Source organism: Ambystoma mexicanum, chromosome 12 (assembly GCF_040938575.1).
Source record: "Ambystoma mexicanum isolate Mex_15411 chromosome 12, UKY_AmexF1_1, whole genome shotgun sequence".
Taxonomy (NCBI): Eukaryota; Metazoa; Chordata; class Amphibia; order Caudata; family Ambystomatidae; genus Ambystoma; species Ambystoma mexicanum.
In genome coordinates this window covers 903,430,885-903,448,522 of record NC_090936.1, presented here as the reverse complement: position 1 = coordinate 903,448,522, position 17,638 = coordinate 903,430,885, and the positions used below count along the sequence as shown (strand labels likewise).

General features: G+C 46.5%; 1 protein-coding gene across 1 annotated transcript in view; it reads right to left on the bottom strand.

Moving 5' to 3' along the window:
* The window catches only part of TRHDE (thyrotropin releasing hormone degrading enzyme), a 3,000,980-nt gene that overhangs the window by 1,038,621 nt on the left and 1,944,721 nt on the right, over positions 1 to 17,638 (bottom strand). The window lies entirely within an intron of this gene.

The window sequence follows — 17,638 nt, the reverse complement described above, 5'->3', positions numbered from 1 at the left end:
ATATATATATATATATATATATATATATATATATATATATATATATATATATATATATATATATATATATATATATATATTGTTTAATTTAAGGGTTCATCATCCAGATTATAACTTGCCATAAAAATATATAAATAAGGGCTTCCCTTGAGCATCCCAGACAGGGCACTGACTTAGTGGGATTGCTTGATTGGAGTCACTTACAGAGTGGGGGCTCGTAGCCGGGATATTCTGGGTTAGTTTTACCACTTGTGCAGCTTAATACAGTGTGCCAACTGACCGGATACACATATCCGGTTAGATCACCACGCTGTTTTACACTGTGAAAGCACCCCTCAAAGGAACGCTCTAAGGAAACGGTCTGTTTTGCAAAATAAAATACAAACTTCTGTAAGTCAGGAAGGAACTCAAATTCCAGAATGACGACCTTGGTAGATGTGACGATAGCTAGGGAGCACCTCTTACATAAACTGTTTGTGAGAGGTGAATGGTCTGAACAGGACCAAAATGTATGGTTGCAGGCGATCACACAACAGGTCACTACAACTGGGTCAGATATGTGGAGAGATCAGGGTCCCTTACATGTGGCCCTGAGTGAACTATATATGGCCCCTAAGGCCAAGGATGAGCACAACAAGATTGCCAGGGTAGCGGCATATTTATATTTACATATGGGAGCCATGCAGGACAAATGTGCTGAAGGCCAAGATCTGACAAATGGGCAACAGATGGCGTTAGAAAAGGCCCAATCTGACCTGGTCTCTTCTGAGCAGAGGCTGCAGAGGAGCCAGGAGTCAGAAAATGAGAGTAGACAATACATCATTAAAATGAAGGAGGATATGGATATCCTGCAACAGGAAAAGGCTGACCAGGATACCAGAATTCTGGCTTTGCAGAAGGAGCACCAAGACAGTTTGGACTCCTTACTGCAGAGCCAGAAAAAGCTGGAGCAACAGATAGATTTCAACAGGACATGCACAAAGCAGGTAGCCACCCTGCAAAGCCAATTGGATAGAGAAAAAGAGGAGAGCAAAAAACTGATTCTGAAAGACCTGGACACCCAGACAGAATTTCAGGAAAAGCGCCAGAAAGCTGGTGCCTTTCAAAGGCAGAGGGACGACCTGGCGGCACAGATGCAGGCTCTTAGTCAGGAAAGGGACACCTTAGGCCAGGAAGTCTGCCAACTAAAAGAAAAAAATGAAGAAAATCACCTGGCCCTCCAGGGGCTGGGTGACCTCCAAAAAGAGCATCACGACTTGCTAGAGCACACCAGGAGGGTGGAAGATGCTCTAGCAAGAAAGGAGCAGGCCAGTAGGGATGGGAGTCAGGAGGTAACCCTCCTGCAGCAAAGACTGGCCCAGTTTTCCAGGACCAATCAGGAGGCACAGAGAGAGAATGAGGCTCTCTGTCAGCACAATGATAGGCTCCAGCAACAGGTAGCCATGCAGGAGAGACTTATAGAGTCTAGTAAGGCTTTAACTGAGGAACTGAAAGCGCAGGCTCTTGCATTGCAACAGGGAGCGGGGGCCGACAGAGATGAAGTTCGCTGGGAAAGGGAAACACCTGAGCATAACCTCAGAAGCCCTAGTACCAGAGGCCTTCATCTCTCTCAGTCCCTGGACTCTGCCACCCCCATGTTCCCTGGTGCACATGAGCACAGGGCCACAGGGATGGCAGATTACTATCCAGCCAAAAGTATGGGGCTCATAGGCCAGTACCACCCAGGAATGGAGGGGTGGGCATCCGGGTATGGGCACCCAAGCACAGTGCAATTTAGTGGGGAACCCCAGGAGAGCAGGCTCATTAAGGGCATCCTGAAAACCTCTGTCCAGTTAGGTCAGTGGGGGGGTACCCATCAAATCCTGGCAGCAAGGAGGGATCTGAAGACTCCTCTGAGCGTTACAGGACACAGGAGACCAGGTCCCCACATTCCCAGGCTCGCAGAATCCGGGAAAACCTGGAAGATCAGACGGGCACCTCTGGGAGCAGTGCTTCGGAGTCAGAGGATGAATGGACCAGGGTGACCCGAACCAAAAAGGCCAATAAGGCAAAAAGGGCCTTGCTTAAGGACCCATTGAAACAAATAAAGGCAATAAGGAGTGTCATCATGCCTTATCATAAGAACGGCAAGTATTCTGTTTGGGAACACTTGGAGCTCTATGAGCAAATGATGGAGACTTTCCATTTGAAGGAGAGCAGTAGCTGCATCCAGTACGTCAAATGGACATTCTCCCCAAAATACTCCAGTTTCTTTGCAGGGCTGGAGGACCAAAACCATTCAAGATGGTCCGCATATAGGGCGGCCATCTTGAAACATTTTTCTGTTCATAGAAATCCTCAAGAGGCTCAGAAGGCAGCCTACAATTTGCAATGTGGGGAGGATCAGGCCCCACAAGAATTTGTGCAAGAATTCAAGCGTGCCTTTGCGCAGACCACCAGAAGGGTGCGCACGGACAGCAGAGAATTTGTCAATACTTTTTTCCATGCCTTGCCCAAATACATCATGACCCAGCTAGTGAGAGATTTTCATGAGAAGAAGTCACTAGAGTGGGTCATTGAACAGGCTACCCGGATCTATGAGGTGCAGAAGCCTATAGAAAATAAAAGTAATGCGCAGAAAACCCCCAAAACCAACAGCACCCCTGCTGCTGCCAAGGTGGCGGAGTTAAAGGTTGCCCCCGTTTTAGATTTGGAGATGGGGGGCCTAAAAACCTGCCTGCACCAAATAATTCACAGCCCAGAAGGCCCTCAGGCCAGTCACAGACAGGGAGTCGAGGAGGTAGTCCCACAAATGGGGTCCCCCGCTCCCCTGATTATGTAGGTCCCCGCTACAAGGGAAACCGACCCATTCTGGGTTATGTGTGGACTCCTCCAGCTCAAGGGGGGGATCCAGCCAAGCACCTGACCCAGGGAACTTGCCTCCTAACTTCCCCGAGGAGGGCAGAAATTCACCAAATCCTGGGCAGAACTTTTTTCCCAGGTATCCACCAAATTTCCAACCCCAAAACCATCCATCCTTCTTTCCCCAATTCCCTGAGCCCAGACAACCTAATCCGGGAGAGGGGAGGCCAAGGGTTGAGGGGTACCAAAATCTTCCCAATCCGGGTTATTACCAGAGAAGGGATAGCTACCCTTCCCGGGATCAGCCCAGGGGAGAAAATAGAGCCCCGTATCAGCCTGAGCGGGTTTCACAACTTGAGCGCCTGGTCCAAAATATGGCACGGGATCTGGGTCACATACTGCGGGCTCAACAGGACCCTCAGGTGAACATGCCACCGCAGAATGCCCCAATCTCTGGGCCTGGTGCTCCAGAACAATGACGGGGGCAGCACCCCGATAACCCACCGTTTCCCAGGGAGGAGGCACAAGAGGAAGAGGGGTGTAAAGCCTTTGAGGAAGCTTCCTTCCCCACTTGTAAACAGCCCCTGGAAAACCAGGAACCGGAAACAAAATCTCCTGCCCCTGAAAGCCTGCCTCCCAAGAAGCAGAGGGGGGGTAGGAGAAACAAAGGACCCAAACATACCCACTTTGTGTAGGAGTTGCAGGTCTTCCAATTTGAGGGAGAGGGATCCTCAGAAGATCCTGGGAAAAGGATCTTCTCCTTCAGAGATGGGGGAACTCCTCACAAGGAAAAATGGGTCCCAAGAGATTCCAATCCAGACTGGGTAGATGTGGGGATTGAGCTGTCGCCGTTCATCATCCTATCCCAGTACCAACAAAACCAAAAACCCCTGGTTCAAACCCATCCTGGTGACTGCCTCCAAAAAGGCAGGGGCGGCCCAGAACCGGAACCAGGGGAACCTAAAACCGAATCAACAGACTGGGTAGATGTGGGGATTGAGCTGTCGCCGCCCATCATTCTATCCCAGAACCAACAATACCAAAATCCCATGGGTCAAACCCATCCTGATGACTGCCTCCAAAAGGGGGGGGCTGCCCAGAACCCGAAACCATTTCCAGTTGCCAACTTTTTCTTTCAGATTCCCCAGGCTCTTCACAGAATTCTGCCCAAATCTCTTCTCTCGCCATGTCCAACACCAGAAAGTTAGCCCACCAGTTGTCCAAAAATGTGCATTATCTGTGCCCCCTTGAGGAGAAGGAGGGAAGATACTATGCCCTGGTACAAGTACCGGAGCAGGGTACAATTTTGGCACTGGTGGACACTGGATACCAAGCTACCCTTCTGTAGAAAAGGGCCTTTGATGAACTAAATGCAGGAAGGGGGGAGAATTACCGTATTCCTCTCACCTCTCTTCCTGGAAAACTGCAGAACTTTGACGGGAAGGAAATTCCCGTCGAGGGGACTGCAGATTTGGACATCAAAATTGGGCGACACAAGGTGAAACACCTGGTCATAGAAGTGACTCCAGAGGGCACCCCTTGTTTACTAGGGAATGACCTCCTGAGAAGGTTGTCACCCCTAATAGATTGCGTAAACAATGTCCTCTGGACCCAGACTAGCCGACCAATAAAATTAAAACAGAGTGTCAACCATGTTAGTTTAAATGGCACTGCCACATGGTTGAACAAAAATCTGACCAAGTAGAATTTCACTTCCAGAACAACCAAATTCCAGACGTGACAGTAATAGCAGTAGGACAACAGACTGGTGATGAGGGGTCCTCTCTATTTCTGAAAATCAACCTTCCTTCCGGTTTAAGGTGGTATTCCACACTGGAAGGAAACACTCTGAAATTCTTTACTAATCCACAATCAGAAACTCCCACTCCTATAGTCCAGAAGATGTGAAATCAGCTCAGAGCCTGGATGATATTCAGCAAATTGGAGAGCAGTTGTTCATCCCTGTTGAGTTAAATGATGGGAAGGACTCTGTTCTCGCTCGAGTGTGTGTGAACAACGGTAAGAGCTTCATCAGAGAAGCCATGTTCCGGCAACTCCCAAAAGATCCAGCCATTCCCACAGTCAAACTGATAGACAAATGGGAAATGGGTCTGGAAACACCCAATTCGAAACATCTCCTGCCAAGCAGGTGTATGCTCAAAATCTCCATTGGCAACAAGAGCATAGTCCATAATTGATGGGTCGTGCGAGACGTCACTGCCGCCTTTTACTTAGGCAGTGACATTCTCAATCACTTTGCCATTAGTTTGGACCTAATAAACTTCAAAGCTTGGTCCCAATTAGCAGATAATCCCATGGGCTTTGATGATCAAGAAAAAGCATTTAGGTCAGCTCAATTGCTACCTTATGCAGTTGAAATTCAGCTTAAAGAGGAAGTCACCATCCCAGAAAGGACCTGACAATTCTCCCTGGAAGTGAAAGTTAAAAGAGGACAAAAATTGAAAAACCCTGATGCTTATATTCATCTAAATGCTTTGCTCCAACAACAAGGGTTAGGGGTAAACCCAACACCATTAGTCAACATAAAACATGACACCATTCCAATAGAGGTGGATAACAGCGACTTACAGAGTATTACTCTAGCCGCAGGCACCATCATTGGAATGGCGGTTGATGACCGACATTTCACCATTGATTTAGGAAATGAACTGTTAAGACCGATCCCCAAGGACTGTTTTGACAGTGACAGTGAGGACAATACAACACCAAACAGGATTTTCACCCGGCATGGGGGGAACTTCCTGGTGTACACTTCTTGCCCTTATGGTAAGGAAGATGTGACTTGTGACTTCAGAGGGGATGAGGTGATTTTCCAGATCCATGAAGGCTGCCTTTCCCACCTGAAGCCTCCGGTCCAAATCAGCACTCTGACCAGGGACTTCTCCACCCAGCTGGAGGAGGCCGCTGAGATAGCAAAACCAGAAGTCTTTCCAGGCTTCATTCAGATGGTGGAAGAGAGAGTCAACCTAGCTGCTGCCTGTGTGACTCTAGAACAGAAGCAAAAGTTGAAACAAGTTTTCTTGGATTTCCAAGATCTATTTGCAGTAGACTCATTTGACTGTGGTCGCACCGACATCCACACCACAACAATTCCCACCAATATCGTTTGCCTCTCGCATCCATGGAGTCCCTTACTGAAATCATTAAGAACCTTGAGTCCCGGGGAATAATCCATCCAGTACACAGCACCTTCAATAATCCGGTGCTGGGAATATTGAAGCCAAACGGCCAGTGGAGACTCTGCGCCGACCTTAGGGAGCTCAACAAACAGGTCCATACTTCCCAATGGCCTCTGCCCTGCATTGACCAAGGGCTGGCCCAGATCCAGGGGTCACGGGTATTCACTGCAATAGACCTGACCAATGGATACTGGACCGTGCCACTCACTAGGGAGGACCAATACAAACTGGCTTTTACCTTTGGGGGCCAGCAGTACACATGGACCCGGACTCCCTTCGGATACCTCAACTCCGGCAATGAATTCAACATTTTCCTACATAAGGCCATGCCCGACCTGGGTGCGAGGTGTAACCTGGCTTATGTAGATGATGTCCTCATCAAAAGTTCATCGGTGGAAGAACACATAGCGGAGATCCGTTATGTTCTGACACAGTTGAGGGGCGCAGGAGCAAAACTTTCCTTTCAGAAAGCACAGTGGTGTAGAACCCGTGTTAATTTCTTGGGGCATGAGATTACTCCTCATGGTCTCTGTCCCCAGGAAAAGAAAGTGGAAGCACTTCAGAAACTGAAGGATCCTGCAACTCTGTGGGAACTAAGGAGCCTGTTTGGACTGACTAATTACAGCAGAAAGTTCATTGAGGGCTACGCAGAGATCACCAGACCCCTGATTCATTTTTTCAGGGGTAGGTCAAGTGGGAATGGGGTCCAGAACAATCCGAGGCAGTAAGACAACTCAAAAGAAGCCTCTCACAAGCGCCTTGCCTAGCTTACCCTGTCAGAAACAAGGAGTTCTTTCTGGAGACAGGGTTCTCTAATACGTGCTTGACGGCAGTATTATACCAAAAGCATGACAAGGTCAATAAAGTAATCTCCTATGCGAGCAAAACTTTATCCTCTGTGGAGGAAAAATTCAACGATTGTGAGAAGGCACTCCTGCCAACGGTGTGGGCAATGAAGAATTACCGCCCGTTCATCCAGGGGGAACACATCATAGTGGAGACTCCACCCCAGCCTCTGCAATACCTCCAAAGTGACAGAATCCGGCCCGGAAATGTGAGTAATTCCCGAATTACTTCCTGGATTCTGTCAATGCAAGGCTTTCCTGTAGAGGTCAGACATGGCCAAAATAAGAAGAGTCCCCCCGCGCAAGGTCTGGCTGACTTGCATGGTTGTGCCAGAGAACACTGTCTCGAGGACGAAGGTCTAAAAATCAAGGACAACATGGAGGCATACCTTAATTCCCCACACAAAGTCTTTGAAGAAGACAAGTGTGAGGGAATGCCCACTGTCTATGTGGATGGATGCTCTTACCATGTTGACAACAACGGGGAAAAAGAATGTGTGGCCGGCGTAGGGATCGCATGGGTGAAGGAGTTTCCAGAACCCTCCGCTGGATACAAAATTGGTCCCCGAAGTAATCAGGTGGCAGAATTGATGGCTGTGCATCAGGCCATCCTCACTGCTGTCCAACATCAACTCCATGAACTGGTCATAATCACAGATTCGGATTATGTACGGAACGGGTTCGTGGAGCACCTGGTCAATTGGAAAACCAGAGGCATGTTATGTGCTAATAACAAACCCCTGAAACATGGAAAGCTAATCCAAAATATTGATGATCTGGTCACATCGAATGGGATGACCATCTACTGGAAAAAGATTAAGGGTCATTCCAAAGTAGAGGGACCAGACAAAACTGGAAATGACTTAGCTGATCAGCTGGCCAAAACCGGGGCCATCCAAGGGGATCTAATAGAAATAGAGTCCCTATTGGGGGAAATCCAGGTCACGGCTATCACTAGGTCCCAGACAAACGCTCACAATGATCTTTCAACTGCACAATGGAGTAAGGAGACCCCTGATGCTGATTTGATTACAGCTCAGAAAGGGGATCCAATAATTGGTAAGTTTTACCAACACATTGAGGACTCTGAGAACTTTCCCCTGACGGATACCGATTACATTGGGAAGGAGGACCGAAGAGTGTTGATGAAATGTCCAAAAAGGTTTCGAATCCAAGACGGTTTGTTGGTAAGGAAATCCCAAGCTGGCCATGATCAGTGGGTGGTCCCTACCTCATTCCGAAGCCTGATGTTAAGTCACGCCCATGATGCGGCCACCGCCGGTCACAGGGGGTTTCACACAACACTGGAAATCTTAAGAGAGGTTGCATACTGGCCACACATGGGGCAGGACCTCAACCAATACTTGAAGGGGTGTCTGGTGTGTGCACAATTTCAGCCAACATCCCTCACACACCGGGCGCCTCTCCAAAAGAGGGGAATGACACTGCCATGGTCAGATTTACAAATCGACTTTGTAGGCCCTGTAATTCGCTCCTCTAGAGGAAACAAGTACATGTTGACCGTCACATGCTTGTTTACCAAGTGGGTGGAATGTCTCCCGGCCCCAAACTGCAAGGCAGAAACAGCAGCTGCTCTGATGATTAACCACATCTTTTCCCGTTTTGGTCTACCTCAAAGGATTGAGTCAGACAGAGGTAGCCATTTCACCAGCGAGGTAATGACAAAGATGTGGGAGATACTGGGGGTCAAAAGGAAGCTACATATTGCTTACCGGCCAGCTTCTTCTGGAGCAGTGGAGAGATACAACCGAACCATTGTGAGCATCTTAAAAAAGTTTGTGGCAGATTCTGGGCCAAGTTGGGATATCCGACTACCTCTGGTCCTAATGGCCATCAGATCTACCCCTTCATCTGCAACTAAAATTTCACCATTTGAGTTGATGACCGGACGCAAGATGGTGCTTCCCCAGCATTTGCTCTACAGGACCCAAGAGCAGACGTTGATAAATGCCTCCACAACTCATGAGTATGTGGAGAATTTAAGGAAACACCTTCAACATGCTTTTGCCTATAATCAGCGGAATCTAGAAAGATCAGCTGATAGCATGAAAGCCCACTACGACCTGAAAACCACCAGGAAAGAATACGAGGTGGGGGACCGGGTCTATCTATACAATTTCCAAAGGAACCAGGCCAAACAGCGAACATTTTTGCCTACGTGGAAGGGACCGTTTGAAATTATAGACAAAATCTCACCTGTAGCCTATCAGATCTGCGTCCACAAAGGTAGTCTGGCGGAAGGGGAAGACAAGTGGGTCCATATTAATCAGCTAAAGTGTTGCCATCCCAGGCACACTCTGCAACAACTGGAGGAGTCCTCTGCAATACCAGAGGGGACCGCTCCAGATTAATTCAGTTCCCATCCTAAAATATCCCACATATAGTCTCTAAAATATTATGATTTGAAAAAAAAATGTTTCATATTATATCTTGTTTTTCAAAACAAGAATGCTATGTCTTTTGCGTTATAAAATGTACATGAAGCCCCACTAGATCAATAGTGGTGGAAAAATGTCTATGAATAGGTATTGCCGCGTTTGCTTTATCATCCTAGGAGAGAGCAAACCATGGAGACTGACGAAGGAGGACGACCGGGGACCGGGAGCAGAGACCCGAGGGGCCTGGGGTACCGCCCAATATTCCCAGCAGGACAGGCGAGGAGAACCGATCGATCCAACCGGATGGAGGAAAAGATGATGAACTGTGCCACCTACGGAATTGGAAGAAGATGAGGCGGACATACCAGCGCGTGGATCAAAACATCCTTTGCACCCGACTCCCCCTCGACTAGAAATCAAAGCGTAGTCGGGCGGGGGGGCTTGTCAAGTGTTTTCACCCATGTTGAATCAATAGACTGGCTAGATGCGGGGATGAGCTGTCGCCGCCCGTTATTCTATCCCATAACAAACTAAATCGTATAGACTGGGTGGATGTGGGGATGAGCTGTCACCGCCCACATTCACACCAGAATCCAGGAGAACTGCACAGTTTGCACACACCAAAATGGTCACCTAATCTGCCACCCACCAGTGCAAAGAAAGGTGGTTCTGGTCAAAATCCGTTTTTTTAATATCAAAAAGTTGCTAAAATCATGTGCACAAGACCACTCTAAAGATACAACCTTCTTGTGGGGGGTTCCACATCACCACTCTACTGTAAGGATGCCATCAAAACAATGTTAAGCAAGGGTCCTATACTACCAAGCAAAAGACCACTCTATTGAAATGCATTAATTCAAGACAGATCCCAAAAATGGGTGCAGTACCAGCTTTGTCCACAAACCGGCGCTAGTGGTCTAAACTCTGACAGGGAAACTGTATTTAGGAGTTGCAAGAGGGGCAGGGACTTCAAAGCCTGTTGATTAATTAAACATCTTAGCCACCTGCTGTTCCCAGAGGCCAAGAGGCTGAGAACTCTTAACACCCCAGAGACTCACAACAGGAGGACGGATATCACATGGCCCTTCTGAGTGAGAGGGAGGGGGTTTCCCCTTCAGCCTGGAGGAGAGAGACAATAGCCCCTTTCAGTTGAATGGGGTATGTTAATGTTGAATGTTGGCTGTAAATAGAGAGCTGCCTGTGAGCAGAGACATGTGATCCCTGACCCACCCAGCTTCAAGGGGCGGGCCAGACTTGAGTGTGGATTCCTATTGCAGCAAATATATATTTTATAGAAACATTTATTACTTATTGTATCCAAATGACAGGAATGTACAACTTTGAGATTCTTAGTTTGAAAAATGCCCTCACGATTGGAGTCCAAACTCCAATCTCTACGGTGTTCTAGGGTGAAACCCCGCTATTTATTGATATTACAGACACCGGGTTTATGCTAGAAACCTAGTATATTACTGGAATGTGTGTTGAAGGAGGGTGTACACTGGTGTCATTTTTGATACAGATTTAACATTGGTAAACCAATTAAAAATGAAATTAAGTTGTCATTTTTTAATGCAAGCCCCCAGGAAGATCAGGGTCGGACAAGCATGGACTATAAGGAATCTGTAATATGTACATGTAATTTCAACAAATTGTGTATCTAGGAAATATGTATTTGGGTCAGAAATAGATTTATGTGCAATTTGACAAGGGGAGGTTCCTCTGACCATAAAACCTAGAGCATCACTCTGACACTCCATTTCTTCCCCCCAATCAAGGGAGAGAGGAAAGCTTGGCCAATGGTAAGTGAGAGGGGCAGGCTTAGCTAGGCCCAGGCACACACCCATTTTCAAAACACATTAAAAGTGCCACTGAAACCCAGGTAGGACATTCACTTTCCACTTTCTTGCGGGACGCTTTGCCGGGAGACTCCAGACTTCAAATCCATCAACCTCCAGAGACCAGAGATCCAGAGAGACCAGTGATCCAGAGAGACCAAAGATCCAGAGAAACCAGAACTGTGCAGTGCTGAGAGCAGAACCAGAGACCAGACCGCTGTGAAGAACCGCTAGCAGAAGTCCAGCCAATCCTGACCCGATCGGTGACGAAGTCATTCCTGTCCAAAAGATAGTGTGAGTACTCTAGGACAGTGCCAGACTAATCTCTTAGTGTAAAATAATCTAATTAAAACTATTTGAACCTATTTAGAACTACCTCATAGGAATCGTGTGTGTCATTCTGTCCTTTTTAAAGCTGAAAACTGTCACCTGTCATTTTGAACTTTTAAATTTCAAATCCGAAAAACTACCTTCACAAAACCGGGCGTATTTCCAGAACCGTTTGTGCTAGGAGCGAGTTTTAACTGTCAATTAAAAGCTAAGATTCTGAGCTTTCCAACGAGCCTAGAACCGACTTCCTTATAGTGCCTCCGCAATCACGCTCGACGCAGGCGATTTGACATTTTGCACAATTTCAGCCACGTGTAAAAATCAGCAGCTCCTTGCTTTCCTTTGGTAGAATTCGTTTTAACCTGCTAGCTACTCATAGAGCACTGCTAAAGTGAGCCTGGACTAATATAAACTAGATATCACCCACCCTGAACCTCTAGAGGGAATTAAAAGCATTTTTAGCACATTTCTCACTTCATTGTCATCACATTCAAAGCATTTTGGGCCTGTGTTTCAAATTTCTACCTGTTTTCCTCTAAGCTTGCTGGGGGGAATTGAATTTCGTATTGTGTTTGATTGCATTCCTGAGAACTGTGTGCTCCTCTTTCCATCTCCTTATATTGCATAAAGGGGGGGAGTGAATTGTCAAGGAAAAGTGATTACATTGTCTTTTGTTGAAGCCATATCAAGTTATTTTCTGTACTGCATTTCATTAATCATTGCGTTTCCTTGAACCATATAAAGCATTCTTTCCACCTTATTCTTCTGTTCCTATTCATAAGTAACCAATGACTGTGCTACTGTAGGATTACCTCTTGCTGATTACTGCTCATATTCACAAGTGTACTATCCATTATCAATTTATTTATAGAAGTGTGATATATATATATATATATATATATATATATATATATATATATATATATATATATATATATATATATATATATATATATATATATAGTTTAATTTTTCAAACAAACCTTTTAAATTTGCAAAACAAATCTCAAATCTACTTCTTGGCTCAGTGGGATTCTAAGAGAGGGGTGCTATACAAGGGTTCATCATCCTGATTATAACTTGCCATAAAAATATATAAATAAGGGCTTCCCTTGGGCATGCCATACAAGGCACTGACTTAGTGGGATTGCTTGATTGGAGTCACTTACAAGTGTCTTTGCCATCTAACTGCATTGGCCTTTTTAAATAATACTTTGCAATTTGTTAGGATCAATTAGTTCTGCAACCAATAGCATTCCACCCCCATAGCAGTCAACTCTTTTCTTATAGCTCGAATACAGGGTAGATCAAGCCCTCCCGGATGAGTCAAAACATCCCTAACAGCACTTTTATAGTGACCCAGATCACCATTTGACCATACTCTAGCCCGTAAGGATACTGGTCTCATCCGACATACAAAGCCAACGCTCTGTAAGCGCGTTTCCCATAGAACCGGGATATTGGGCGCATTGGCCGGCTGCCCTATTACTGACTCGAGAAATGTCAACACTGCAACCTGGAGCATGCCTAGATTATATGTACCACAGAGTTCGGCCCCATAAAGGGCAGCCTGCCGAACCTGTCTCATACAAATCTGTAGAATAACACTAACCGGACCCGCCCCAAGGGCCTGAGTGAATCTGAATACAGCACACCGCACATGTTCAATTCTAAACCTGCCCACTTACAACTGGTTGCTCCAGTCACAATTGGCCATCAATCGGACCCCCAAATAGTCATAGCTCATTACCTGCCAAATGGTACCACCTTTCAAGCAGACTTTGAGCCTGGGGATTTTCCTGGATCCCCTTGTGCTGAACATCATTGACTTTGCTTTCCGCACTCGCTCACACGCCAGCGATGGGGCACCAGTCTGTTCACCCACTAAGTGATCAATAACCCCATTAATAAAGAGGCAGAACAAGGTGGGTGCAAGGACACAACCCTGTTTTGATTCTTGAGAATATTTGGCCGTCTGGTGAGTAACTAATTACCAGTCCATTGTTGTTATAAAGTGACAGTATAGCTCTTAAAATACCAGTAGGGAGACATATGTTAATCAGAAGATTCCACAGTTCCACTCTGGGTACACTGTCAAACGCGGTCTTCAAATCCAAAAAGACTGCAGATATATTAATCGACTTTAATACTGCATGCTTATCCAGAATCAGCTGGAGCCCCAGTACTTGATCTACCACGCTAATACTACGCTGCAGATGATGCAAAGGCCCCACCTCAATGCTCCATGTCACCAAATGGCCGAGCACCTCCTTGGCAAACACTTTGCCCCCTGCATCAAGGAGGCAGATGGGTGGATAATTGCCCAGACATCCACCATTCCCCTTCTTAAAAATGGGGACCATGATTGCTTGGGTCCATGAGAAAGGTACTCTATTGGCTGCCAGCAAAATTTTAAAGAGTTTAAGAAAGTACGGAGCCATATAATCAGCTCCTTTCTATACCACTTGGTGGGACCATATCCGGGCCTGGCTCTTTCCCAAGTTTCTGTGATATGGAGGCATCCTCAATGTCACATATAGTCAACACAAGGGGAACCGTATCCCCCATCTCAAGCCCTCCAGAGGCTGCTCAAGGTCGCATCCGAGGGGACAGGCTTACTGCCTTGTAGATGCTGCCGAAATTATCAACCCAGACAGCCTCTGCATACTTCCCATTGCTAGATTCCGACTGCTGCTCTTCCCTACTTCAACAGGGTGCCAGGAACTTGTACAGTTGCCAGACTTAGCTACTCTTTCCTCCAATAATAATAACAAGGGATTACTTGCAGTGGCGTGGTGGCGGTTATACAAGTTTAATAAACAATAGGTTAGACCCATCAAGACAGCTCATTTGAATTTTCATGTATTTGCCGAGGACAAAGGGGGACATACATATTGTCAAGAATATTTTTTACATGAACCCACAGATTCAAGCCACCACTTGAGCGCCCTTTTTTCCCCTTTAGAGCGGGTACATTAAATGATATGAAACCCTGGATGCCATGGGCCACAAATTGCCATGTCACTTGCAGGGCTATGATATCATAAGAATGTACTAAGTCCAAACACGCAGGATCTTCCATATACTTCTAGATGCCTGTCTTGTTCCATGAAATCACCCGCATTAATTCCAATGGTATGGAAAAAGAGGCTGGAGATAATTGCACAAGAATCGTGGGTCAATGTTACACTAACACATTATATGCAATGTCAATGCTTATTCAAGTTCAAAGAGTCTAGGGCACCACATGTGGTCTCGCTGGGCCGACCTGCTTCATTAGAAATACATACGCCTGAAATCGGAACACTGAGCCTCTCAAGGGGTGATAGACAATGAGATTGCACACCAATAGGGTAAACATAAAGCCCCTTCAGTTGACATCATCATGGGTCTTTACTGTTTGTTTATGACACACTGTTAACCGGAAGTCCAACTTATACAACATACTGGAATACATATATATTAAGGAATCCAGTTTGTGGGGCTAAACCAGTTTGGAAGTTCAACACACAATATGACAGAATTAGTAATGGCCCCAAGTCCCGGAATCCGTCTCCACAAGGCCAAAAAAAATCACCTGTTTAGAAACCGACTCTCTGCTCTAGGACTAATTTCCTCGATGTTTACTAGATTCCCTAAGTGTAGCTCATTACCACGTTCACTATGAAGGGGATACCACAAGGTAGGTAGTAAGGCATAATTAGGGCAGGGAAATTGGGGCGTCAGTACTTCCATTTGCTACAGTGAACCAGATGGTGCACTAGGAGGATGCTCAGGTGCACATGGCAGATGGTTTTGTATCTGCCCCTTATTGTTGGGCTCCGTGCCCACTGGCATAGATGGTGCAACAGGGGCAGGTGGAAGACAAAGCCAGGAGTCAATAGGCCCACATAGTGCCTCTGCCTAGTTGTACCATCCCCCAGGTCTATAGTGGCCGGCATGTAATTAGAGGTGCTGGTGGATGGCCAAGAGACATCTACGGGAGGTTGTGCTGGTAAGACAGGGGGACGAACCGGAGAAGTTATGTTCTTATGCTGCCATTTTGAGCATAGTTTTTTGTTTGTGCAAACCTGAGGAGGGCTGTTCATCATTGAAAATTTGGGTTGCAAAGCCACTAATGCATGCTCTCCGTATTCTGCACTTACTGACACTGAGTCCGACACAGTGATAGCAAAGGTACAGGGGAAAGCTGGCCCATTGGTGGGCCCTGTTGGGCAATGAATTCTGAAATCTCAGGTGATGGTAGTTGAACATCACATCTCTTCAGTACTCTTGCTGCAGTTTGAACAGGTTCAATGCTGCAATCCAATATGATATCCACTACCTTTGACACAATCCTTTTGTCTCACAATGGTTCTCTTCCAGGTTAGTACATGATATGATACAATATGATAGGTTATTTATAACGCACTTTATACTCAGAGGTTTCTAAGCGCTGACAAGGGGATCGGACCTGTGTTGCTCTGTGTTGTCTTGGTTCCAAGGCGAGAATGCTGCCCTTGAGCTATCCTGCCAAATAGCACAAAAAGGGCTTCTATTTTAGACATGAGCACATTTAATATCGACACTTGGGTGTCCAGTCAAAGGATCGAAAATAAAGGATCGAATGACCTTTTGATCGACAGTCAAAGGATCGAAAAAAAAGGGTCGATTTTTTTAAAATTTATTTATATATATATTTTTTGTTTGGGTTGGTAAAAAAAAATGTTTTTAATAAAGAAAACAGGGGGTTGGGGGGAACCCCCCCAAAAAAAAAATCGACCCTTTTTTCGGTTATTTGACTGTCGATCAAAAGGCATTCGATCCTTTTGTTTCTGACCCTATAACTGGCAACCGACACTTGCAGAGAATGATCACAATTGAAGATCTGGTATATCTGAAGCTGTCAGTGCCAGTGTCCTGATCTGTCTCACCCCCGCTGTGAATTCCCTAAGAGAGGCGATGCACATTTTCAAAGTTGGGGCTAGCAGATAGGTTGGTACCAATGACATTGTCATGCTCAGTGGACAATGGAGTGTACAACATACATTTAAAAGGGATTCCTTGTTGTCAAGTAAATGAGTGGGGCGGTGGAGGGAGTGTTTATCACCATATTGGCAGCACCCACCATCAGTGAATGTTCAGTAGATGGTGCCACCTCAGCCAATGTTGCTACAGATGCAAAAAACACATTGATCATGGATTGCCCATACAGTTGTAATAACTTAGCCTTTTTGGAGCGCGAGGATTTCTTGGTCGTAGCAGACATAGCAGAGGGGATACGAGGGCATTTCCCTGTACAAAGTGTCCCACTACTTAAGCAATAACGATGGTGTTTTGAGGACCTCATGGACTTCATGGCAACAAAACATCCACGAGTAATGCAAGTGCGGGAGAGGTTTTAATAATGTATTGTTCACAATTCCAATCGGGCCAATGAGCAAATGGGACAATTCTAATGGGACCTATACTGCAGGGTCCACCGAGCGTGGGCATGCACTGTCAGCACCCAGGTACCTAGACTCGGGCATGCTCCCTCGCTTCAGGCCCAAACCCCCGGCCCAATTCGATGTCTTTAAGACTCAATGACCCCCTGTGCAACCCCCTCACCCCAGCAGCCTGAAGGGTGCAGTTTGCACTTTCTGCTGCCATTGGCCGCAAGTAGAACTGGACGGGTAGATGGAATGCCTGGCTCCTGGGCAACCTGGAGTTGGAGGCAAGTCTTTAGGATTTGGGTGGTGGGGAGAGGGCGAGTAAGACGAGGACCACTGCAGAGAGCACTGGCCCCCATTACCTGTCCTCAGCCCTGGCGAGCTACAGTGCCTGGGCAAGCTCTGGTGCCGGCATCAGCAGTAGCAGCCCATAACAGCCCATATCATGGAGTACTCTCTGTACGGGTCACACGTCACACCAACAGACCTTCTTTGGGCGGCTGCGCCTGTCTGCGTGCTGAGCCTCCGGGAAAAGCTAGAAGAGAGGACCTAGCAGTGTGTCTGTAGCACGTCTCTCAAGCCGCACAACAGCAAGCAGGCTGATGCCGCTTCTGACAGATATAGAAGAGGTAACAGGTCTTCTAAACTTACAGTGGTATTACTGGGCATTGCAACTGGCAATGTCAAACAGGTGGAAGTTTCGCAGGGGAAGGGAGATAGATGTCGATAGAGAACTACAGCTAAACAGGTTAGATGGATACTATACCGCAAACC